The 25,531-nt window shown below is 38.1% G+C and overlaps 2 pseudogenes across 1 annotated transcript in view; both read right to left on the bottom strand.

The window, feature by feature from the left end:
* Window positions 1–986: 986 nt before the first annotated feature.
* Window positions 987–25,531, bottom strand: part of LOC110742162 — a 32,103-nt pseudogene continuing 7,558 nt past the window's right edge. The window contains exon 2 of the transcript XR_002519581.2: window positions 987–3,952. The product of XR_002519581.2 is annotated as a myb/SANT-like DNA-binding domain-containing protein 2 pseudogene (transcript). The remainder of the gene's footprint in view (window positions 3,953–25,531) is intronic.
* LOC116272307 lies at window positions 17,179–17,306 on the bottom strand (annotated as a pseudogene).

Raw genomic sequence — 25,531 nt, 5'->3', positions numbered from 1 at the left:
CACGTTCAAGGCACTTTAAACATTTACTGACACTTTCCTCAAAATTCACTGCCCAGTTCCAATGCCATGCCCACAGTTTTAGTTATTTGTATGTCAGTACAAGACTTCCAGGTAACAAAATCTGTACTCATCATCTAGTGCTACGTAGCAAATTACCCTGAAACGTGGGGGCTTAAAACTATAGACTTTTATCCTGTAGTTTCTTAGGGACAGGAATCCAAGGATGGACTAGTAGGGTTCCTCTAGTTCAGATTATTCCATAGTGCTATAATCATTTTGTAGATGGGTTTAACTGACTGTGGTAGGTGCCTCTAATGATATGAATATTATTCTTTTACTGTCATTCATTTTTACTAGTTTGTCTCTCATCCATTTTGCTTCTTTCTTGGTCTTCTTTTCATTATCTTACTTGTTTTCTTGACTTTTTTCTATGCTCCTTATTAAGTTTCACTTGATAGTCTACCTTGGATACCTTATTACTAATTCTTTATTTCTAAGATATTTTGTCTTCACTTTAGTTCTTTCTTAAGACAATTCTCTTTTCATATCTCCTTGGTTTTTGTTGTTGTTGTTGTTTTTCCATTTTCCTTCTTAGTGTTTGAGTTTCTTACAAAGTTTTTCATATCCTCAAACACATACTTGATTATATATTTAATTCTTATAGTTTTCTTCTGCTTTTTGTTCAGAGACTTCTCTGTATGTGTGAAATTTTCTCATTTGTGTGAAAGTTTGTCTTCTGATTCTTAAGAATAGTTCTACATGAATTTGCTAATTTGCATTTTGTTCATTTTTATTGCATTGGGATGTTTCACAAGATTCCTAGTTTAGTGATGCCCTTTCTCTTTACATAACAAAGTTCATACATTGTAAACAGATTTGTTTGTTTGTTTAGGTGGGGTGGCAGAGCTGTGTGTCCTCTGGTTTTATGATTCTCTTTTGTTCTGTAGGATGCTACATTTTTCCCTTTAGTTTCTTTTTCCTTTCACCACCTAATTACCAAGTGGAGTTTCTTACCTTCTTTATTGACTTTTTTTCTCTTTCAGAAGCTATGTGTTTCAAAGATTGCCCCTTTAAACCATAGGTACTTTGAAATCCCTTCCCTGTGATCCATGTTCTGATCTAGTCAGATGCTTTTTTAGAATATTCAGATTTAAGGTAGAATCAATCTTTCTGAGGATAATTTTGGATCAGTTGGCTCCTTCCTTATCTTCCTTTTCTGTCTTCCCTATAGTTTTTCTCTTTTGCCTCGTGGCTGGAGGGTGGGGATTAAGGTGGTAGCATGGAAGATTGTACTGGAATTTGGTAATTTTTATTTTTTTAACCTATTGTTACTTGGAAGTTTTCGCATTCTATGTCTTCAAGTTATGCAGAGGGCTTTTTCTGTGTAAATTTACATTTGCCACCTTGTTATTTGATATTGTTTTAGGAAGATACGGTGGGAGAGTGGTAGCTTGGTGACCACCATTGTCTTCAGCTACCTAGAAGTTCTCCTTTTAATTTTTTTAAACATTTCTAATTACTTTTTCAAATTTTGTGTGTGTTAAATTAGAAGTATTGAGAAGCCAGGGACTATGTACATCTTGTTCTGGTTTATTCCATTTGTCTAATACAGGTACAATTATTGTAGAGTCAAAAGAGCGCTACACTTCAGTCTGACATAAGGAATACTACATTCTGAAGACATGTGTTTACATCCTTAGCTTATTTAGTCCTTAGATTCTTTATCTATAACCAAGGATCTCACAGGATTGTTGTGGGAAAAGTTCAAGTATAAAAATACTTGACAATAGTTATTGTCCTATCTATGCTTAAGCAACACTTATCCAACACACACACACACTCTCTAACTCTACGTTAATAACCTATACAGTTTTCTCTTTTATCTTATGCAATCCTTAGCATTTGATAATTACACTAAACCTTTTATATGTAATTTTTCTGACTAATGTGTCATCATGCTTTTCTTGTAAATACCAGTGTCTCAAGTCCCATTTCTTAAGATGTGACTTTGGGAAACTGCTCTTGCATTTTCTTAATTTTATAAAGAAAGTGAAACACAAATTAAAATGTTACTGCATATTTTATTTTTCATGAGTAGGCAGCCTACATTCACAGTTTATGTTAATGCAAAAAAGCTAGTACACTGAAAACCTATTTTTTTAATCTATTGCTTATTTATTCAGGGTTGTAAATATTACTTATATAGAGACACAGAGATGTGTAAAAATGAAACATTGTGAAAAAAATACAATTTTTCAATTTCATATGAAACTCAAAGTGTAAGTTTTGTCCAATATGGAATGTACCTACATTTGTTTGTATTAGGGCTCTAAAATCCATTTAAAAATTGTTTTTCTGTTTTTAAAAAAGAAATAGCTGACCCACCAGGCAAGTTAGCTATATATCTTGCTTGCTCAAAATGAGCATTTTCAGGTAAGGTCTGTTTTTTCTGGCCCAAGTCTACTATGATTCCTTAGAAGTCATGCTGGCCCAATCGAAGAAAGGGTTTCCATGAAGAGTCTGATGGTGGCATCTGGATGAGGGGTGGTACCGGTAATGGGAAGTGAGTAGAGAAGAAGGAGCTAAGAGCCCAAATCCTTATGAAGGATGACATTCAGTTGTTAAATTTTAAGGGGTATCCAATGGCTTTTTCCAGGCACTCAACTAAAGAGCCTGCGGAAAGAAAATCTCTCTCTACTTCTACAAATTTGATGTAGATGGATTTGGGGGAAACTCCGGGATCCACAATACAGTTCTGAGACAAAAACCCATTAATACCAACCAAATCTTTGCTGAAGGTTTTGGTATTCACTTGGAAATGTAAAAATAAGCACTGCTGCAGAGTCCTGACCTCAAAAATCCAGAGATAGCAATAGATAATTCGGGTGGGTTCTATTTCCACCTATAATGAGGCTTGTGCTGAAAGAGTTCTCAGGTCAACCCGGCCCTCTTTTCCTGGGTCCAGGGAAGGTTGCTCCATGTGTGGTGAGAGGGGCCTCTCAATACATTCTTCATAGCCAATGGCATAAAGGCCTGGGCTTTTAGGAATACCCCCAGGCAATAAATATTGAACAACATTCCCACCAGTTGGTTTGGAATGGGCAATGGGTATCCAGTCAATTTCCATGTGCAGCTCCAAGCACCTAGCTTCGCTAATAGTGATCTCTAAAAATGTGTAGTAAATATTTTTCCAGTTCATTTTCTGCACTCGGGTCATAATGATCCGTCCTTCAGACTTCTCAGAGTTGAAGTACTCCCGAAGTCACTTGCCAAGGGGCACCTGGGAGCTGATCTCAGCATAATGGTAACGGATATCCTCTTTCCAATGGGTGTTATAACCAATTCCAAAAATGGCCAGTTTATTAGAAAGATGGAGCCTTGAAAAGTCTGTCCAGCTCTGAAAAAGTTCCCATTTCAACTGTACCGATTCCAAAATCTGTACAATATTCTGCATGATGTCTCTCCTCTGTGCTTCCTCAGAAGACTCTTGTTTTATTTTTAATGTTCTCTTTGTGACAGGTATTTCATCCAATTCCTGATCTGTTGGATAGCCATGGAGATCCTGACTGTGGTTTCCCCAGTCCTCCTGTGAATAGTCCTCCATAGTGCTGCCATCTGACTCCAGCTCATGTAAGCTATGAAGGTGGTTCTTGCTCTCTATTCAGCACCGGTGAGGGTGAGGCCACAGCTGGAGCACAGTATTCAGTTCTGGGTATCCAACCAGCTTGATGCGTTCCTGGCACTGGGACGGGGTCTGCTCGTAGCCCAGCTTGGCCAGGGCCCGGGACATGCGCTTGTACATGGCTGGCCCGGGGGCCCTGCTGCCGAACACCGTACAGGCTCCCTCCAGCTGCTGGTACAGCACCTCCACCAGCCGCTCGTTGCCCCACACTGCGATCAGCCGCCGCGGCCCCGCCACCACCGCCACCAGGGGAGAAGGAGACCGGAATGCCTATTTTTAACTTGAAAATTTACAAATTATAATAATCCTATTAGTAAGAGTAATAACAATGACACATATTGAAATTTTTACTATATGCCAGTCACCATTTTAAGTACTTTTAAATTAAGCTAATATAATCCTTACAACAATACTATGAGGTAGGTATTATTCTTTTTATCTTTATTATATAACTAAGCAAACTAAGTTAAGTAACTTGCTGGAGGTCACGCAGCTAGTAAATGGTGTAGCCTGTGTTTGAACCCAATGAAAAAGATGTCGTGAGTCAGTTAGGCAAATGGTAAAATACTACTTATTCAGGTGGACGTTTCTTGAATCACTATTTAGTAAGCTAAAAATTTATAAGAAATAGTAAATCTCAAGCAGATAACATTACTTAAAAATACTCACCGAAAAAAAGGCTTGAAGTCTTCCCTTTCCTGGACAGAGTAGGATACTAAAGAGCAAAGGGAGGAACAATACTCAAAGGAAGGGAATTGGAAGATATAAAAGGGTAAACCTTCACATAAAGTGGAAGAACTCCAACTTTAGATAATAGTTAAATTTTTGAAACAGTCCATCCTGAAGAAATAGTCCAGCCTTTCTGACTATGATGTTTAAATGCATAGCTTCAAGGCAGTCAATTAAGATACTCTTATTTTTCACAGCAGTTCTCTTTGGGATTCTTTGACTTGGAAAACAAATGAAGCAAATGAAGTTAATGACTCTTTCAAGTCTTTCCATCAAAGGCTCCCAAATTATATCCATTGTATCAGTGAAAAACGCTCCAGTAGGAAAATATGTTGCTCTGAGACACAGTGATGGAGGAAAGGAGGAAAAAGAAGCCCAGGTGATATGGTTTGGCTGTGTCCTCAGCCAAATCTCATCTTGAATTCCAGCTTCCACAATTCTCAGGTGTTACGGGAGGGACCCGGTGGGAGAGAATTGAATCATGGGGGCGGTTTCCCCCATACAGTTCTCGTGGTAGTGAGTAAGTCTCACGAGAGCTGATAGCTTTATAAGAGGAAACCCCTTTCGCTTGGTTCGCGTTCTCTCTGCCTGCTGCCATATAAGAGGTGCCTTTCACCTGCTGCAATGATTGTGAGGCCTCCCCAGACACGTAGAACTGTGAGTCCATTAAACCTCTCTGTCTTTATAAATTACTCAGGTATGTCTTTATTAGCAGCGTGAAAATGGACTAATACACTAGGCTAAGTGAGATTCTTATGGTGGCACAAAGTTACTGGCTCCAGTCACAGAAAATGAAGGGCCTGACATTTAATTTCCAACCCCCTGTCCCACACTTTCTTCCTCAGAGTCCAGATGTGATCAGAGCATGCACAGCAACAACCATACCACCCATATTAGGAAATCAGTGCTCTAGCCATATTATTAGATTTGGGGAAAGAAATGAGAACGTGTCTGAACATTCATTAGATCTCTGGGCATATCTGACCTTTGTGTTATTGGTACAATTAGTAATCAAATCCTTGGCATTTTTCTGTCTTTACCCAGGAGGTTCACCTTATAATTTTCTCAAAGATCATTATTTAGGTCCCAAATCCCAGACTGAGCTGGCAACATGATTATAAAGAAAGAATAAACCTCAAGCAGATTAGATTACTTAAAAATTCACAGAAGAGGCTTGAAATTTTCTATTCACTAGAAAGAGCAGGGTCTGTACTACCTCCGTCAGCTTAACATTAACGAAGACATGTAAAATTTAGCCTTTGGCTTTCGCTAAAGTTGCAGCTCTTACCCTGAAATTTCTTGGCTATACTAGTATTCATCTCAGTCACCGGAAATCATAAAGACATGTTAGGAAGTTAGTCTGAATATCATCAAAATCTTATAAAAATGAACAGAATATCAAACAAATATGTTTATACAATGGAATATAAAATTGGAAAATAGATATCTTTTTCCAGATGTGCTGAACACCACGTTTCAGAAGTGGTCAAGAAAAACAGTGAGGAAAAGGGTTTGTAGAAATTATTTAAGATGAGGCAAACAGAGAAGCAGACATGTTCATATTTTGCTGTGGCTTAGAATGATGAAATGGGAGAGAGTGATATTTTTCATTTTCTCACCTTACCGCGCAACATTAACTGAATTATGTGATTTTGAAACAAAACCTTTGATTAGCTACAGACCAGTTACATCTCCTCACTTTCTAAGCATGCTTAGAACTGCTTGTAAATGACAGATCTTTGTGATGGCAATGGGAAGCCAGTTAAAGCCCTTCCCCCCGCCCCCACCCCCACCCCACCACTTGAGGTCATCAAAGCCTGGTTGTTTGTTAAAGCTCCAGTGGCCATCAGATTTATTAAGGTCCTGCCAGCCCAGTTTACTAAGTTTCCTGAATTTGGAGAGAAGAAGAAAGACAATGTTTGAACAGCTCATAAGATACATTTTTAATCTAGTAAGCAAGGTTAATTGGATATGGGTATTTAAAATAACCAGAATATGAACATGAATTAGATCGGAAAACAGTAGTCATTTCACGGGTTCTATATGGTGAACATATCTGAGATGATTCTTTTTCAGTAGTCCTGGGACAACTAGATCTTTGACTTACTACTTTCGTCCTTTTGTCCTGATTTTTAGGGAATATTTGTTTATAGCCAAACTAAAAGAGCAGGCTGCAGTACAGCCACAAGACCCATTTCTGTGTAATATCGCCGAGCGGAAAACTTAAATTCCCCAGTCAGAAAATAAGCATCCACTGAGAGATGAATCTTGTAGAAAAGTAGTGATGAAAAACTCAATCCACACCCAGAGTTTGGCGAAGGTCACTTCTGGATGATGATGGGGGGAAATGAAGCTGTGTATTTGTGAACCAAATTAATACATGAATCTGTAAAGCATTCAGGCTGACCTTGAGACAAATGCATCTCCTTCTTCCAACCAAATTATAGTTTCTAACTCCACAGAAGGATTGCCTTTCTGAGTGCTGACTCCAAGAAAGCGTGCTCCCTGGCGGATGGTTCCTGACAGGTATGAATGTTACCTTTTTATCATCTCTTGCCCACTGATGACAAAAGGAAACTAATTACAAGTAATTTCCAGGCTCTCAGACTTAAGGTCCCCTCAGTGGCCTGAGAATTGTTTGCAGGTTTGGAAAGATGCCAACTGTGTGTTGGTTCTGGGCAATGATCCTGCACTCATATAAATTCTAGAGGTAATGGTGAAATAATAGAGTCACAACTGGTGGGAAGCATATTTTTCTGTCTTGAAGAATGAAGTCCCTGCAGATGTGTAGTGAATGCGTCAGTGTTCGCTGCCATTGTGAATTCTCCTAAAGCCTCCTTCTGAATTCAGTGTCTCCCAAAGCATTTCAAATTTGTGGCATTTTCTATTATTTTTAAATGTGGTATATTCATGGCTTATTTACTTAAAGCCTCATTGTACATTTTGAAGAAATTTCTTGACGTAGCGTTTCAGTGATATCATTAGTTTCTCTGTATGAATAAATGCTCCCAGATGGCTTCATGTCAGCCACACACAAAATATCCCACTGTCCCTTTCTCTGAATGGCAAAAATAATTTTGTTTATTTTTATAGCATTTCTATTCTTATTGTTCCAGAGAAGTCTTCCAACTAAGTAATTAACTGGTATTGAGCAATAACTCATTTACTCTGATTTGCTTACTTTATAAGGCACACATTGTTGTATTGTGGCCAGCACTGGTCATGCCATTAGTCTTTTTTTCTTCTTTATTTCTTCCAAAAAAAAACAGGATGCATGTGCAGAACATGCAGGTTTGTTACATAGGTATACATGCGCCATGGTGGTTTGCTGCACCTACTGACCCATCCTCTAAGTTCCCTCCCCTCACCCCCAACTCCCCAACAGGCCCTGGTGTGTGATATTCCCCTCTCTGTGTCCATGTGTTCTCATTGTTCAACTCTCACTTATGAGTGAGAACATGCTGTGTTTGTTTTTCTGTTCCTGTGTTAGTTTGCTGAGGATGATAGTTTCCAGCTTCATCCATGTCCCTGCAAAGGACATGATCTCATTCCTTTTTATGGCTGCATAGCATTCCGTGGTATGTATGTACCACATTTTCTTTATCCGGTCTATCATTGGTGGCATTTGGGTTGGTTCCATGTCTTTGCTATTGTAAATTGTGCTGCAGTAAACATACATGTGCATGTGTCTTTATAGTAAATGATTATATTCCTTTGAATATATACCCAGTAAGGGGATTGCTGGTCAAATGATATTTCTGGTTCTAGATCCTTGAGGAATCGCCATACTGTCTTCCACAATGGTTGAACTAATTTACATTTCCACCAACAGTGTAAAAGTGTTCCTATTTCTCCACAGCTTCACCGGCATCTATTGTTTCCTGACTTTTTAATATTTGCCATTCTGACTGGCATGAGATGGTATCTCATTGTGGTTTTAATTTGCATTTCTGTGATGATCAGTGATGTTGAGTTTTTTTTTTTCTTACGTTTGTTGGCTGCATAAATGTCTTCTGGGCCATAAGTCTTGAGTCCAGCATGTGTCCATAAATAATACCTGGTACTTAGTATATGTCCAGTTAAAATTTACTACATGAATTTATGAATGGATTAATATGTATACACAGTTTACCTTATTAGCCTTGTGTTGATATGCATGGTGGAAGGAAGTTTAAAGAAAAAAACTGTTTGCTTTTTCCTATCCTATATTCTCACAAGACTTCTCAGATACCAATTGCAAGTAGTAGGTTCCCAGGTTACCCAAAATTTCTGTCTGACTTGACTGCATGTGAGAGCTTCCCGTGACCTTCTTCTTAGGCTTGATAATTTACTCAAGTGATTCACAAAACTCAAGGAAACACTTTACTTACATTTACCCGTTTGTTATAAATGGTATTATAAAGACTATAGATGAACAGCTAGATAAAGAGGTACATAGGCTGAGGCTCAGAAGGGCTCCAAGCATAGGAACTTCTTTCCCCATGGAATTGGAGTATATTACCTTTCTGGCACATGGATGTGTTCTCCAACCCACAAGTTCTCTGAAAGTCATAGATCTGAGATTTTTATGGAGGCTTCATCATGTAGGCATGATCGACTATTAACTCAACTTCCAGCTCTTCTCCTCTTTCCAGAGGATACGGGATGGGCCTGAAAGTTCCAAGTTTCTAATCAAGGTTTGGTATCTCTGGGGCCCAGGAACCATACAGGAACTCACCAAGAGTCACTTCTTTATGGCAAAAGATATTCTTATCACTCATAAAATTCCAAGGGATTAGGAGCTCTGTGTCAGCAACTGGGGTCAAATAGCAAATATTAGGAAAAAAAGATAAACCTAGCACCCCTATGTTTTTAGAAGTTTACTATTGATTGTTTAGGAGCTCTGTGCCAGGGACCAAAAATAAAATATATTTCTTATTATAAATCACAATATCAACAAAGATAGTTTCCCAAGGATACCTTTGGGAAATTTGTCAGCATGGAAGACCTAGAAATAGATCTTCTTCTAACTTTATTAGCGTGTAATGACCTTAACTGACTTAATTGCTTGGCATGTAAATGAAGCCTTAGAAGCAAAATCTTGTATTTTAAGTGTGAGTTTAGAGCTGGAGTGTAACTTCTAAAATTGTGTACTGTACTGATGGGCATGGGCAAGAATTCTTACCACCACTTCCCGCAAGGGCAGTGATGCTTGCGTTATTCCTGTAGGTAAGTAGACTATTAAAAAGTGCATATTTGTAGAACATTTTGTTATAACTGTAGGTATTTTCTTTAGAGACAGGTAGTTTCTCTGGAGGTGTTGCATGTGAATAATCCTTTTTATGAATTACAAACAATTACTGGTTCCCATGCTTGAACAGTTTTATCTGCTTCAGTTCAATTAAATTTGGTCAGATAAATACTTGGGAGGGTGAGGTGTGTGGTTTCACAGGTAAATCTGTGAATGTTGTTTCTTACTGAGGTTCATTATGTACAAACTGCTTTTTCGCTTCAACAGCATTCAACGTGCTTCCCTGAGCCTTCATCAAACAGGTTAAACGTTGCTCCTTGTATTAAGCCTTCTAACCTATTTTTAGAATTTTACTGCCTGATTGTATCTAAATAATGCATTTGACAGAAGGAAATAACCACGTTGACTTCCTTAAAATCTATCACATATTTAGATACAGTCAACCAAAAAGCTCCATATTCAGGAGGCTATACTTAGATACCAGCTGTTTATTTAGATTTCTAATTCATAGTTACTCGTTGAGTGCTTTTTGCAACAGGAGATGGAAGAGGATTTTGTTTGCTTATATGTTATCTGTGTATTAGGGTTTCTCCTACTCTGCAATGAGGAAGTTAAATGCTTTCAAAGATAGTGAGGTTTTTTTTCTTTAAACTAAATTCAGCCAATTTTGCCCTTTTATCTGCACATAAAATGAGCATTATTTCTCAGGTATTACCAAAGTCTAATGTTATATTTTAATATCATTGTAAAATGGGATCATATTTTTAAACATTTCTATGTATTTGCACATTCTACAACTAGGCTCTAGGGATTTCCTGCCTATTGGAGCACTGGGTTTCAGTGCTTCAGAGGAAGGGGAGACACATCCATTAGGAGAATTCTGCCATTTCTCAGCATCAAGGGTCAAAGTTTTATTTGCATCCACAGGGGAATAATAACATTCCTAAAATAATCACATTTTTGGGAGAGAGAGAATTTTTTATAAATTCTTTTAGCCTATGAAAGACCAAGCACCGAAAGGTCTTCATAGACATTTCTAGTGTTCACCAAAACCCTACTGAGCTCCTTGAGGCTAGTGAGGCCATGAATCTACTACTGACTAAGGAACTGTAAGAAGAAGTAACAGGCGTCTCTTCTGGGCTGGCAGTGAAATTCTTCAATTCACTATTTCCTTTCAGTGGTGAGACTAGAGTGGTGCATTAAAATGGCAGAACTGCAATAATGAAGCAGACTGCAGTGCTGAGTCATCTCATGGAAGACAGTTGCACTGCTAGGTCACCTGATCTACAACAAACTTTGTGTGTTCAAGAAATAAACTTCATGTGTTAATCCCTCAAGATTTGAGGGTTGCTCATTACCACTTCATAACTCAATTCTATTTTGACTAAAACAGGCTCAGACCATTGTATTTCTTCCATGAGTTTGAAAAAATGCCTCTCCTATTGTGTGAAGGCTGGGACATGAGGTTTACTCATGGAAGGGAAGAAGGAAAAGCACTGAGCCTACTCCTGAATGAAAAGGTTATAGAACAAAGAAAAGGGTCACAGGGAGATCAAGAAAGGCAGGTGCTATGATCTGAATGTTTGTGTTCCCACCAAATTTGTATGTTGAAACCTACTCTTCAATGTAATAGTATTAAGAGTTGGGGCCTATGGGAGATGATTAGGTCATGAAGGCTCCGTCTGCCCTTATAAGTAGGATTAGGGCCTTTACAAAAGAGTCTTGAGGGAGCATGTTTGCTCCTTCCTCCATGTGAAGATGCAGCAAGAAGGTACCATTTTTGAAGCAGAGAATGAGCCCTCATCAGACACTGAATCTGCTGGTGCCTTAAGCTTACTGCGCAGCCTGCAGACTATGAGCAATAAATTCCTGTTGCTTGTAAATTACCAAGTTGAAGGCATTTTGTTATAGTAGCCCAAATGGGCTAAGACAATAGGTCTGGGTGAGGGCTTTTGTATTACTGCCTCTCAGTGTTGGTGGTAGAGTGGAAGTATAAATATTTGGGTTCTTCCAAAGCCTTTTTGTCAATTTCATTTCTTAATTCTCATTGTCTGTGTTTAATTCTATCATTTAACAATTTAAATTTACTCCTGCCCTGTTCTAGAATTTTTATTGTTGCTCTTATATAATCTGATTTTATTTCTCTTTTAGTCTTTATGGTCACAACACTCATTTTTTATTCATTTTAGAGTAAAAATCTAATGAAATAGAAGCATTGCCTTCCGAAACTGGCTTTATAAGATGATTTACTTGGATAAAGCACAGATAGTCAGTGTATGTTCAAACTCTGATTACTGAAAGGAGTCGCTTTACTTTCTATGCAAGCTTTAGTGTCTGACCAAGAAACACGCCATATTCTTTCCTCGGAATGCATTTTCAAAATGTTCTACTGTATCAGCAAATTCCATTGTATTCTTCATATTCTCAATATTTCATAGGCAAAATTTGCTCTTTCATTATTTTGATGCTTTCCCAGAATGGCTTACAAGTGCTATTTTCTAAATTGCATTTGATTTGATTTGGCCTTTGCTACTTTGTTTATGCACTTATGAGGGAACAGCAAAAAGTTTGTGAAAAAATGAATTAAAAGATAAAAATAAAAAATATAAACCTTATTTTTCAACATAAGCTCCATCAAGTTCAAGACAGTTGCAAGCAATGATACCAGCCATTTAGTGCATTCCTAAAGAACTGAGGGTCCTGGGAATTTAACCATGTCAGTGCAGTTTTTTGTTTTTCGTGGGTTTTTTTTCCATTATTAATGGAAAAAAAAAATGGGCAACCTTTAAAGTTGTCTTTGTTTGTTTTTAGAGACAGGATCTCGCTCTGTCACCCAGGCTGGAGTGCAGTATTGCGATCATGGCTCACTGCAGCTTTGACCTCATGGGCTCAAGCAATCCTCCCCCCTCAGCCTCCCAAGTAGCTGGGACCATAGGTGCATTCCACCATACCAGCTATTTTTACATTTCGTTTTCATAAAGACAGGGTTTCACTATGTTGCCCAGGCTCATCTTGAACTCCAGGTCTTAAGCTATCCTCCCACCTTGGCCTCTCAAAGTGCTGGAATTACAGGCATGAGCCACTACATCTGTCCCTTTAAAGATTTTTTAAGATTAAGAAACAAAAAGAAGTCAGAAGGAGCCAAATTAGGACTGTAAGGTGCCTAATGATTTATTGAAACTCTCACAAAATTACCTTTGTTTGATGAGAGGAATGAGCACGAGCATTGTGATGGTGGAGAAGAACTCTCTAGTGAAACCTTCTGGGCATTTTTCTGCTAAAGGTTTGGCTAGCTTTTCTCAAAACACTCTCATAATGAGCAGATGTTATCATTCTTTGGCCCTCCAAAAAGTCAACAAGCAAAATGTTTTGAGCATCACTAAAATCTGTCTCCATGACCTTTGCTCTTGACCATTCTGCTTTTGCTTTGATTGGCCCACTTGTACCTCTTGGTAGTCATTGCTTTGATTGTGCTTTGTCTTCAGAATCATATTAGTAAAGCCATGTTTCATCTCCTGTTACAATTCTTGGAAGAAATGTTCCAAGATCTTGATCCCACTTATTGAAATTTTCTATTGAAAGCTCTGCTTTTGCCTGCAGCTGATCTGGGCACAACAGTTTTGGCACCCATCGAGTGGAAAGTTTGATTAATGTTAATTTTCCAGTTAGAATTGTGTAAGCTGAACCAGTTGAGATGTTTATTATGTTGACTATTGTGCAGTTAATCATCAGTCATCTTCGATTAAGGTACTGTATTAGTCCGTTTTCACGTGGCTGATAAAGACATACCCAAGACTGGGCAATTTACAAAAGAAAGAGGTTTAATGGACTTACAGTTTCATGTGGCTGGGGAGACCTCATAATCATGGTGGAAGGCAAGGAGGAGGAAGTCATGTCTTACATGGATGGCAGCAGGCAAAGAGAGAGAGCTTGAGCAGGGAAACTCTCATTTTTAAAACCATCACATCTCGTGAGACTTATTCACTATCATGAGAACAGTACAGAAAAGACTGGCCCACCTGATTCAATTACCTCCCACTGGGTTTCTCTCACGACATGTGGAAATTGTGGGAGTTACAATTCAAGATGAGATTTGGGTGGGGACACAGCCAAACCACATCATTCTGCCCCTGGCCCCTCCCAAAACTCATGTCCTCACATTTCAAAAACAATCATGCCTTCCCAATAGTCCCCCAAAGTCTTAACTCATTTCAGCATTAATTCAAAAGTTCACGTTCCAAAGTTTCGTCTGAGATGAGGCAAGTCCCTCTGCTTATGAGCCTGTAAAATCAAAAGCAAGTTAGTTACTTCCTAGATACAATGGAGGTACAGGCATTGGGTAAATACAGCTGTTCCAAATGGGAGAAATTGGCCAAAACAAAGGGGCTACAGGCTCCATGCAAGTTTGAAATCCAGCAAGGCAGTCAAATCTTAATGCTCCAAATTGATCTCCTTTGACTTCATGTCTCACTTACAGGTCACGCTCATGCAAGGGGTGGGTTCCTATGGTCTTGGGCAGCTCCGCCCCTGTGGGTGTGCAGGGTATAGCCTCCCTCCTGACTGCTTTAATGGCTGGTGTTAAGTGTCCGTGGCTTTTCCAGGCACACAGTGCAAGCTATCGGTGGATCTAGCATTCTGGGGTCTGGAGGAGCTCTTCTCATAGCTCCACTAGGCAGTATCCCAGTAGGGACTCTGTGTAAGGGCTCCAACCCCACATTCCCCTTCCACACTGCCCTAGCAGAGGTTCTCCACAAGGGCCCTGCCCTTCAGCAAACTTCTGCCTTGACGTCCAGGCATTTCCATACATCCTCTGAAATCTAGGTGGAGGTTCCCAAACCCCAGTTCCTGACTTCTGTGCATTCACAGGCTCAACACCATGTGGAAGCTGCCGAGGCTTGGGGCTTGCACCCTCTGAAGCCACAGCCTGAGTTCTATGTTGGCCCCTTTCAGCCACAGCTGGAGCAGCTGGGACTCAGGGCTCCAAGTCCCTAACCTGCACACAGCATGGGGACTCTGGGCCTGGCCCATGAAACCATTTTTCCTCCTAGGCCTCTGGGTTTCTGATGGGAGGTGCTGCTACAAATGCCTCTGACATACCTTGGAGATATTTTCCCCATTGTCTTAACGATTAACATTCGATTCCTCATTACTCATGCAAATTTCTGCACCCAGATTGAATTTCTCCTCGGAAAATGAGATTTTCTTTTTTATCGCGTTGTCAAGCTGCAAATTTTCCAAACTTTTATGCTTTGTTTCCCTTTTAAAACCAAATGCCTTTAACAGCACCCAAGTCACCTCTTGAATGCTTTGCTGCTTAGACGTTTCTTCTGCTGGATACCCTAAATCATTTATCTCAAGTCCAAAGTTCCATGAATCTCTAGGGCAGGGGCAAAATGCCACCAATCTCTTCGCTAAAACATAACAAGAGTTATGCTCCAGTTCCCAACAAGTTCCTCATCTCCACCTGAGAACACCTCAGCCTGGATTTCATTGTCCATATCATTATCAGCATTTTGGTCAAAGCCATTCAACAAGTCTCTAGGGAGTTCCAAACTTTCCCACATTTTCCTGTCTTCTTCTGAACCCTCCAAACTGTTCCAACCTCTGCCTGTTACCCAGTTCCAAAGTCACTTCCACATTTTTGGATATCTTTCCAGCAGCACCCTACTCTACTGGTACCAATTCACTGTATTAATCTGTTTTCATGCTACTGATAAAGACATACCTGAGACTGGGCAATTTATAAAAGAAGGAAGTTTATTGGACTTACGTTTCCACATGGCTAGGGAGGCCTCACAATCATGGCGGAAGGCAAGGAGGAGTAAGTCATATCTTACATGGATGGCAGCAGGCAAAAAGAGCTTTTGCAGGGAAACTCCCGTTTTGAAAACCATTACATCTCATGAGACTTATTCACTATCACGAGAACAGCACAGGAAATACCTGCCTGCAAGATTCAGTTGTGGGAATTACAATTCAAGATGAGAGATTTGTGTGAGGACACAGCCAAACCATATCAAGCATGCACAAGATTAATTTTTTTCCTCAAAAATTGTTGTGGATGGTTTGCTGCTGCAGGCTTCATCTCCCACATCATCTCGTCCTTTGTTAAAATGAATTATCCATTTAGAAACTTATTTATTTGGGGCATTATCCCCATAAACTTTTTGTAAAGCATCAATGATTTCACTATTCCTCTACCCAAACTTCACCATACATTTGATGTTTGTTTTTGCTTCAATTTTATCAGAATTCATGCTTCTCTGGTACGGGCTTTTTTTCAAACTGATGTCTATTCTTAGTGCCTCCAACTAGATTCTGTTCTGACATGTTATAAGAAATTGGTATAAGCTATTTTGGTGCAAAAAATTTTTGAGATCTGTGCATAGTTTTTTTTATAATAAGCATTTTTCATGGATATATTGAAGACACCTTGTATAAGCACATGCTTGCAGGTTGCTTGCTGTTGGTATCAAAACTAAGTTCTGATTAAGCTCGTCATTCTCATCTACATCTCACTGATGCCAAAGCTTTACTTCCTCCAATTGTAGGTTTAGTTGTTTAACCAGTTGTTATACATCTTCTTTACTTATCATTAACCAAGCTTGAAATAAATTCAGTGGTAATTGCTCTATTCTGAATTGTCCCACAAACCCTTTGATCTCCTTTAATAATATATTTTATTTTAGCTATAAATTACACATAGCTTTAATATTATCTTGTATAAATCAGTGCAGAGCAAGATTGTTATCAGTACATAAAGATGAAGTATAAAAACTTCAGATTTTCTTCTCCCTTGTTTCATTTTCAAAAGGTTATTTTATTTTTAACAGTTAACAGACAAAAATAAACATCTGTAGCTATAAACTAAGATATGGTTGAGGTGGATGTAGGTGACAAGATGTGGAAAATTCCTGAGTTCAAGTGATGAGGATACCTCTTCAGGGAGACAAGACTGAAATGGTTTTTGTAACCTAAATTTTTGAAATCTGATCAATTGAATTGTATCCAATCTGAATAAATAGAGGAAAGCTGGACCTAGAAAGGAGGAGTAAAAAATTCTGTCCGAAGAGGATGACACACTGGGCCTGAGTGGCATCCTTATGTTACAGTCAACAAGTAGATTCTGATGCACATCAACAAATAGATTCTGATGCACTGTGCCTGCCTACCCTACTAGATAGATGTATCGATTGCCAGAACTGTCTATCTCCTTTGTCTAAGTTTATGCTGACCATGTAAATTTAAAATTACTATTTTGAATTCTTGGAGACCTCAATACACAGTAGATGGGAGATGCACTGGACCTGGAGATGAGTATTTGCATCATGGGTGGAGCGACCATATATCCTGATTTGTCCTGGACAGGCATAGTTTGTAACTCTTGTTCCAGCTTAATTATTAATAGTTCCCCATTTTCAATCTTAACCGTGGCAGTTTGGACAATAAATTGTGTAGTCACTTTAGTTTATGAGAAACTCTTTAGCAATACATTTATTTGAATGCAGTTTATACATCTGTCTCTTATAAGTTTGGTTAGATGTAGTTTGTCTCTGATACCTTAATTAGCACAAAGCAGACTGACAAATTAATTTGCCAGATCTGCAAATATGAGTAACAGTATCCAGTCTACACTTGATCTTAGCCAAAAGGCCGAGAAGTGATACAGTGTCCAATCTATAGGATTCCACCAAGATTGTGCCACCCTGTAAAATCCTGCCTTGATCTCTTCTTGGACATCTCTAACTCATTTTTCAATTATTTGTATGTAAAGTTATAGTGGGCTTGCTTGGAGATTTTTCTGCTAGGTTACACTTAACTTTCTAGGCAATTACCATATCTTTAATTGTTATAAGGTATTAAAATTTTAAGATCTAGCGTTCTTAAAATTAATTGCGGCTGTTTTGAAGGGTCTCAAGTATGTTTGGAATTACTAGGAATGGTATACTGAGATTAGTTCAGGGTGCTTTGGGAGTAAAGACAATTTCAGTTTCAAATCAGAGAAGCCATGTATCTGATGGCAGCAGAGACCAGAATGTGCAGCTGGCAAAAACTATGTAATAGCTGAGAAAGATAATTGTCCCATCATTAATACTTTGTCTGCCTAAGGTGTAGACTATTGTCATGATGATCCTTAGAAACTATCATGGTATATTTCATAAGGACTCATGTATCTAGCAATTTCCATGGACAAGCAGGACCAAGACCCAAGCAGGATCTGGGTCCTGGCTAGCCTGTGGTGCCTGTTATCTATTGTTGCCAATGGTTTTGATATTATTTTCCTTGCAGGTAGACACAAATGATTAATGAATATTTTTTGGCTATTAGCATGTGGATGCATTCTTGAGGGGCTTGTCACAATCAAGCATGACAGAATAAAATAAGGCTGCAATAGACCTACTCTTTGAGTTATGTAACTTTTGTTTTTTGTTTGTTTGTTTGTTTGTTTTTTGAGACAGAGTCTTGCTCTGTCGCCAGGTTGGAGTACAGTGGCGTGATCTCGGCTCACTGCAACCTCCACCTCCCGGGTTCAAGGAATTCTCCTGCCTCAGCCTCCTGAGTAGCTGAGACTACAGGCACGCACCACCATGCCCAGCTTATTTTTGTATTTTTAGTAGAGACGGTGTTTCACTATGTTGGCCAGGATGAGTTATGTAACTTTTGAAGTACAAATTCATTGTTGTAGAAGGCATTTTAAAAAGTATTGTTTGTGACTATCTTCCGGATATAGGGTAGGAAACGCGTGAAGGAGCTATCATTGTGTATATTAAGAATTGTTGTTTCAGATGTTTTTAACTCATGAAAATGTGGTCAGCATTAGCTTATAAGTGAGATATTCTTATTCTTTTAATGGATAGCCTTTTTCAGACTTATATGGTCAGTTTACCCAGAATTATTTAGTTCGACATATTAAAAGAAAATCCACCAAACACAAAGCTACAAAGGGGTTTTTCTCCATAATATTCTCGAATGGAAACTGAATACTGGCTGGGTGTGATAGTTCACACCTGTAATTCCAGAACTTTGGGAGGCCGACGTGGAAGGTTAGCTTGAGTGTAGGAGTTGAAGACCAACCTGAACAACATAGCAAGACCTCGTCTCTATGAAAAAATAAAATAAAATCAATTAAAAGAAAATAGCCAGGCATGGTGGTGCCAACCTTTAATCCTAGCTACTCTGAAAGCTGTGGAGGGAAGATCACTTAAGCCCGGGAGTTGGAGGCTGCAGTGAGCTATGATTGAGCCACTGCACTTCAGCCTGGATGTCAGAGCGGGAAAGTGTCTCAAAAAACAAAGAAAACTGAATACTTCTTTCCTTCTTTTTTTTTTTTTTTTTTTGAGACAGAGTCTGCCTTGTCAGCCCAGGTTGAGTGCAGTGGCCGGATCTCAGCTCACTGCAAGCTCATTCCGGGTTGGCGCCCCATTCTCCTGCCTCTCAGCCTCCCGAGAAGCTGGGACCACAGGCTCAGCCACCTCGGGGCCTGGCTATTTTTTGTATTTTAGAGACGGGTTTCACTGTGTTAGCCAGGATGGTCTCTGACCTCCTGACTCCTCGCGATCCTCCGCCTCGGCCTCCCAAGTGCTGGGATTACAGGTTTGAGCCACCGCTACTCGCCCCCTTTCTTTTTAATTATGTTGTGGCATCCTCTAACTGCTAGAAACATAGATGATGATGATGATGATGATAATCATAACCTATGATTTTTTTTTTTTGGGCACGGGAGTCTTGCTCTGTCCCCTGGCTAGAGTGTAGTGGCGTGATCTCGGCTCACTGCAGCCCACCTCCCAGGCTCCTGCCATTCTCCTGCCTCAGCCTCCCAAGTAGCTGGGACCAGGCACCCCACACCTCTGGCTAATTTTTTTGTATTTTTAGTAGAGACGGGGTTTCACCGTGGTCTCGATCTCCTGACCTTGTGATCCCCCCGCCTCGGCCTCCCAAAGTGCTGGGATTACAGGCATGAGCCACCGCGCCCGGCCATATAACCTATGATTTTAAATGATGGGAGTATGGAAATTGACTTGTTTATATCAACTGTTCAGCCTAAGAGATAGAATACATCTAAATTTCTTTTGCACTCCTCAAATGAACTTCTATTTGTTCTATTTGATAGTAATAATTTGGACTTCTAACTCTATATCTACTGTCATATGAATAAATGGATGCTGCTAATAATGAGGGAGCAGACTGAAGAGTCTGAAACTTAGAATGTTCTTCTACAGGTGAGGCTGTATCTACTTCATACGATCCAGATTGCATCAAATAGTTTGTGTGATCATTGTTTCTCTTTTTTCCCCTTTTATTTCCTTTTTATTTGACCAAAGACACAATTACTGAAAATCTGAAAAACTGACTCTAAATGATGTAAGCATAATCAATAAGTCATATTAATCATGATGGTTCCTATTGATTTTGAAGTTCAACTCATGTTCAATTTATTTTTTCTGAAAAAAAAATTATTTTTAGTTAAAATCAACTTTAAGACTAGCTTTTCTATGAAATAGTTTTTGTTTCTGATTTTAACAGTTGTATGGTAAAAATATTTTACCATAAAAACTATGGTAAAACACTTAAAAATTACAAAATCTGTGATTAAAATAGTGAAACTACCAAAACAACAACTACATAGAGTTGCCTAGTCTCTATATCTAGACATCCCAAGAGACTTTCAGACTGCTAAAATTAATTTTAAATAATTGGTAAAACCCTGTATATACTTATAAATATATAATAATCAATTCCTCTTATCTACATTGGCAATAACCATTTAATACGGAAATTGCCTAATAATACATCTAACTAGAAAGCTATAGAAACTGTATTAAAGACACCTTTAAAAATTATTTTACAGAATGTAAAACAACATTTAAAGCGAAGACACACACTGTATTCACTTTATTTACTTTAAAGTTGCTTTTTATTTTAACAAGTGCATTGAAAAAAATTAAAGCAATGCAAACATGTAAAAATGAAAGTGAAATTCCCTTACATCCCATTTCCCCCATCTCCCACTCCCAATGGTAACTACTGTTAACATTTATTATACATATTTCCAGGCCTTTTTATATGCGTATATAAATTGTATGTATTATATACACATGTGTCTGCAAAAATTTTACATCATAGGAATATACTGTGCATATTTTCTCTGCCATGTGCTTTTTTTTTACTTAACTAGTATATACTGGAAGTGTTCCATGTCATAATATATAGCTATACATTATTCTTTTAATGCCTACAAAAAAATTACAAAGTCTGGATATGTAATAATATATTTTTAATGACATTTAGATTGTTTTAACAATTTCACTAGTCAAACCATGTTACAGAGAACATCTTTGTACACAAATTTGAACATTTATATTTTGCAAATAATATAAAGGAGACTTAGGGCTCCTAAGAATTTCTTATAAACATTTCGGAAAATAATTCACGAGAAAACTTACCAAACTGAGGTTTTGAACACCAGTAAATCTGATTTGTTTTATAAATTACTGTGTTTACACAATATATTAAATATTTTAATTTTTTTCCTAACTTCAATTTTCTGTGAGGCACACAGAAAATGGTATTTAATAATTAAGAGCTTCTGCACGGCAAAAGAAACTACCATCAGAGTGAACAGGCAACCTACAGAGTAGGAGAAAATTTTTACAATCTACCCATCTAACAAAGGGCTAATATCCAGAATCTACAAAGAACTTAAACAAATTTACAAGAAAAAATCAAACAACCCCATCAAAAAGTGGGCAAAGGATATGAACAGACACTTCTCAAAAGAAGACATTTATGCAGCCAACAGACACATGAAAAAATGTTCATCATCACTGGCCATCAGAGAAATGCAAATCAAAACCACAATGAGATACCATCTCACACCACTTAGAATGGCGATCATTAAAAAGTCAGGAAACAACAGGTACTGGAGAGGATGTGGAGAAATAGGAACACTTTTACACTGTTGATGGGACTGTAAACTAGTTCAGCCACTGTGGAAGACAGTGTGGCGATTCCTCAAGGATTTAGAACCAGACATAGCATTTGATCCAGCCATCCCATTACTGGGTATTCACCCAAAGGATTATAAATCATGCTGCTATAAAGGCACATGCACACGTATGTTTATTGCGGCACTATTCACAATAACAAAGACTTAGAACAAACCCAACTGTCCATCAATGATAGACTTGATTAAGAAAATGTGGCACATATATATACCATGGAATACTATGCAGCCATAAAAAAGGATGAGTTCATGTCCTTTGCAGGGACATGGACGAAGCTGAAAACCATCATTCTGAGCAAACTATCACAAGGACAAAAAACCAAACACCGCATGTTCTCACTCATAGGTGGGAATTGAACAATGAGAACACTTGGACACAGGAAGGGGAACACCACACACTGGGGCCTGTCATGGGGTCGGGGGAGAGGGGAGGGATAGCATTAGGAGATATACCTAATGTAAATGACGAATTAATGGGTGCAGCACACCAACATGGCACATGTATACATATGTAACCTGCACGTTGTGCACATGTACCCTATAATTTAAAATATAATAAAAATAATAATTATGTGTCTGAAAGCTTTCTATTATATGTAATCTTACAGACAGTTCTAATTAATAGATTTTTGTTGAATGAATGAATGAAAACAAGGTGAAAGAAATTATACTTACTTGACCATTGTAATTATATATCTAAATTTACTTCTTGATTTTCCAGGATATGTAATAAAAAATATATATATTTTGGCCTTTGTGTCCAGTTCCTGACACGGAGCCCCTGAATCTTTCGTAATTCCTGAGTGACAAGGGTGATAGGAGTATCTTTTTTTTTGTAATCTTTCTTTTAATTATATGTTTTAGCAATGGGGTCTCTTTTTATTTCCCAGGCTGGACTCAAACTCCTGGGCTCAAGTGATCCTTTCACCTCAGCCTCCTGAGTAGCTAGGACTACAGGCACATGCCACCACACCTGAATTTCATTTTATATAAAAATGTAAATAATCCTCTAAATAATGAAGAACATTATTGAAGTTCTAATTAACATTTCTGTTATGTGAGTTGCATAAAAAATTGTTTTACAGGCCGGGTGTGGTGGCTCATGCTTGTAATCCCAGAACTTTGGGAGGCTGAGGCAGGTGGATCCCCTGAGGTCAGGAGTTCGAGACCAGCCTGGCCAACATGGTGAAACCCCATCTCTACTAAAGCACAGAAAATTAGCCAGGCGTGATGGTGGATGCCTGCAATCTCAGCTACTCGGGAGGCTAAGGCAGGAGAATCACTTGAACTCGGGAGGAGAAGGTTGCAGTGAGAAGAGATCGCACCACTGCACTCCAGTCTGGGCAACAAGAGCAAAACTCCATCTCAAAAAAAGAAATGGTTTTACAAGTTATATGCATGAATAATAGCCAAAGATTGGTCAAGCACATCATCAAAAATAAAAAGAGTGGCAAGAGGAACTTGCCTTGCCAAATATCTATAAAATTGTATACTCAAAATAGTATTGACCCAAAAATAAACAGATTAGTGAAATACAATAAAAAGTACAGAAATGGACCCAAATGAATGTGAAGACTTTATATTCATCAATGGTTTTATTCTAACTTAGTGGAAAATGGAGGGCTTATTTTAGCAGAAGTGTTTGCATAGCTGACTTTCCATCTGGAGGAAAAAGGCTAGATCCTTATCTTATGCCACATATAAAAATTAATGCCAGATGAATTCAGAATTTAAATTTTAAAAATACAAATATGAAAACTGGAAGAATATTTGCATAATCTCTATAGTGAGGGTGAGAATTATCATCCTAAAGAAGAAAGGAATTTTGAAGCCATAATGAAAAAAATCAGGAATATTTGAAAGCATTATGAAACAAAAACCAAAAGGAAAAAGCATGATAAAAGACACTGTAAATGCAACCTAGAAGATGCAAATTCAAATAAAAATTAAACATAATTTCACGATGCCAAAACAACCATGATTTAAAGCTTTAAATGCAAATGCCTTTAGACTTAAACATTGACTCTTCCTGGGTCTTGAGCCTTCCCTCATCATTCAGACTAGGAACTACACCATCAGCCCTCCTGATTCTCGGGCTTTCACATTCAAACTGGAACTACACTATTAGCTCTCCTGGGTCTCCAGCTTGATGACTGGAAATCTTGAGACTTGTCAGATTACATAACGACATGAGGCAATTCCTTAAAATAAATCTCTTTATCTCTCTCTATATACATCCTATTGGTTCTGTATCTCTGGAGAACCCTCACTAGTACACAATTATGGACTTTTATACAGCTGTTAAAAAAGAATGAGATAGAGCCCTGTGTATTGACCTGAAGGATGTCTGTAAGCTGTAATATAAAGCATATGGTATGATTCCACTAGTGTTAAAGCAAATAAAATAATAAAAAATGTATGTGTGTGCACATGTATGCTCATACATTCTTATATTTGAGTGGGCAGAGTAAAAAAGTGTGAATGGACTCACATCAGGCTGTGTACATTGGTTCCTAGGCTAATGGGGGAGCATGAAAATAGAATAAAGAGATTATTACATTTTTACTGGAATATTTGTAGTATTTCATCAATTGTGGTAAGTTATGTTAATTTTACTTTTTTGAGCTAAAATTCACATAATATAAAATTTACTATTTCAACAATTTTAAATTGTACAGTTCACTGATTTTTGGCATATTCATAATGCTGTACAAACATAACCAGTATCTAATTACAAAACATTTACATCATCACTAAGAGAAACCCTGTGCCTCCCAATTCCACACTCCCCCTATCCCCTGATGACTATTGATTTGCCTTCTATCTCAATTTTGCCTGTTCTGGATATTTAATATAAATGCTATACTATATGTGGCCTTTTGTGTCTGGTTTCTTTAATTTAGCATGATGTTTCTAAGGTTCATTGATGCTGGAGCATGTTTCAGTATTTCATTTTTTATGACCAAATAATATTCAATTGTGTGGACATATACCACATTTTGTTTATTTATTCATCAGTTGACAACATATTTGAGTTGTTTCTCCTTTCTGGCTTCTGTATAGAGTGCTGCTACGAACTGCCTTGTACAAGATTTTGTATGAGTATGTGTTTTATTTTTTAACTTCAGAATTTCTTCAACTTTAATTGTGGAGGTAAAATCAGGCTGCACGTATATTTTAAATTCTCTTGGATATATATACCTGTTATGGACCAAATTGTGTCTCCACAAAATTTATATGTTGAAGTCCCAACCCCCCACTGTACCTCAGAATGGGACCATATTTGGAAATCAGACCTTTAAAAAGACAATTATGGTAATACAGGTGAGCCCTGTTCCAATCTGACTGGTGCTTTTATATGACGAGTGAGACATTAGAATTTGGTGCACAGAGAAAAGGTCATGTGAGGACACAGCAAGAAGGTGGCCACCTACAAACCAAGGAGAGAAGCCTCAGGAGAAACCAAACCTGCTGGCACCTAGATATCAGACTTCCATCTTCCAGAACAGTGAGAAAATAAATTTCTGTTGTTTTAGCTACTCAGTCTACGGGTACTTTGTTATGGCAGGTATTTCTTTATAGCAATGCAAGAGCAGCCTAATACATTGCCTAAACTAAGGTCAGAAGATTTACAGTTGTTTCCTTTTTAAAAGTTTTGTAGTTTTCGCTATTATATTTAGGGATTTGATCCATTTTGAGTTAATTTTTGTATATTGTATGATATAGGAATCTAAATTCACTCTTTTGTATGTGGATATCCAATTGCCCCGGCACCATTTGTGGAAAAAAACTATTCTTTCCCTCATTTAACGATCTTAGTATTTTTGTCAAAAATTAATTGACCAAGATGTATAGGTGTATTTCTAGAAGCTCAATTCTATTCCAT

Source organism: Papio anubis, chromosome X, assembly GCF_008728515.1.
Source record: "Papio anubis isolate 15944 chromosome X, Panubis1.0, whole genome shotgun sequence".
Classification (NCBI taxonomy): domain Eukaryota; kingdom Metazoa; phylum Chordata; class Mammalia; order Primates; family Cercopithecidae; genus Papio; species Papio anubis.
This window is presented reverse-complemented; position numbering and strand designations above follow the sequence as displayed.